The sequence below is a fragment of the Ambystoma mexicanum genome, chromosome 2q, assembly GCF_040938575.1.
Source record: "Ambystoma mexicanum isolate Mex_15411 chromosome 2q, UKY_AmexF1_1, whole genome shotgun sequence".
In the NCBI taxonomy this organism is placed as follows: Eukaryota; Metazoa; Chordata; class Amphibia; order Caudata; family Ambystomatidae; genus Ambystoma; species Ambystoma mexicanum.
Genome location: NC_090924.1, coordinates 645,948,093 through 645,949,769, shown reverse-complemented (window position 1 = coordinate 645,949,769; position 1,677 = coordinate 645,948,093). Strand labels below are relative to the sequence as shown.

General features: G+C 49.0%; 1 non-coding gene across 1 annotated transcript; it reads left to right on the top strand.

Moving 5' to 3' along the window:
- Nucleotides 1-1,388: 1,388 nt before the first annotated feature.
- On the top strand, nucleotides 1,389-1,460 carry TRNAT-CGU (transfer RNA threonine (anticodon CGU)). Its single transcript has one exon. It is a non-coding gene; the product is annotated as a tRNA-Thr (tRNA).
- Nucleotides 1,461-1,677: the final 217 nt, after the last annotated feature.

Sequence of the window (1,677 nt, the reverse complement as noted above, 5' to 3'; positions counted from 1 at the left end):
TCTGCCCCTGACACAAATTTGGTGCAAATCTGCCCAATGCCGGTTTCATAAACCGAAGATCGTGGATTCAACCCCCGCTCATGCCGAGGGAAAATGTCCAAATCAGTGGATTTTTAATTAAGCCGATATTCTTTTAAATGTAAAAACTGCCAATCTCTTCACATCTCTGTAAAGCAGACAATCTGAATGTTACTTGTCAAGATAATCAGTGCTTTAAGGGGGCTGGGGCCAGCCGGAGCTGGGCCCCACCAGTCTCCAAAAAGTGGGACTGAGCCGGGGCCATACCGAGGCCCCCGTCCCACCAATCCACGGCGGGTTATCATGCCGACACAGCCGCAACGGGAAATGAGACCGCCGGCCGTCACCATGTATGAGTCAGGCAACAGGCAACAGCTGTGACTGGCAGAATTGTCAACCAGTCACAGCGTTGCGCAAACTGTTTTAGTGACGCTGTGGCTGGCTGACACGTCTGCCAGTCACAGCTGCCTGCTGCAGGAAGTGCATAGCTTTTGTAAAGTGTAACTTCCTCTGGCACCCCTCATGAGGGTTACAAGAGGAAGTTAAAGACAGTCCCAGCCTGGCCAGCCCTAATAAAAGGGTGCGCAGCTTTGCGTCATTTTGGAATGACTTACCTATGGCACCGGATTTAGTACTGTGAATAATTTGGCATCAGGGTTCATATAAAGAAAATAAGATTTGTCATCATTCCGCCTTATTACGCACAAGAGTTCCCAGGAAGCTTGACCTTGTCTGAGCAGTGTGCACAAGGGTGCTTAGGACAGAGCCCTGAACAAACAGAGCCTGGGGTATGCCAGGCAGGAAGAGGAAGGGGGCAATCTGGCAGATGGCTGTACATGTATAAACAACTACCATTGAGTGGAGGCCAGTTAGAATTCCACGGCAGAAGGGGGTTAGGCACATATTTCACTGTTCACCAGTGTGTCATGGAAAACACCCAAAAAATGCTCCAGTGGAAATTCTGTGCTGCTGACCAGTTAAGAAATGGACCACGCCCATCAAGTATTAGACCCCGCCCATCATGCAATCCACGCCCCCAAATGACCCCCCCCCTCAGTTTCTTACCCCACTGAGAACACTGAAAATAATGCACGATGTTTTCCTCACGGGGCAAAAAAAAAATTAGGAAAGGACACGTTTATAGAGTAGACTGGAATGAAGAGCAAACGAGAACGGCAATCTGCTAATATCGCCCCAGGTTGGGAAAGCAGACCAGGTCTGGCTAAGCTGCCACGTCGAAGTCATGAAAAACAGCGAAAGACGAAAATCGCCTGTGAAAGAAAGCGCTGCAGCCGCTGACTAGAATTGTGAAATGAAAAGATCCGGATGTTGCGTCAGAAAAGAACGTTTGGAAGGAGCAGTGCTATAGAGGCGCGGTGGCCAAGTGGTAAGGCGTCGGTCTCGTAAACCGAAGATCGTGGGTTCGACCCCCACCCGTGCCTTTCTGCATTTTTTAGAAGGATTTCAATTTGCACAGATTTCGTTCATACACCCGGAATTGGTGAACAGAACTGTGGGAGAGAAATACAAAAGTAAACGAAAGCGCCACCCGGAACCAGAGCATAAAAAAATCCGATATCGCCCACAGTATCTGTATCACCACAAATGTTAATTCCTGGTCAGCTTTCGCAATTAAGGTTGGGCCTTGACCAGGAGGTA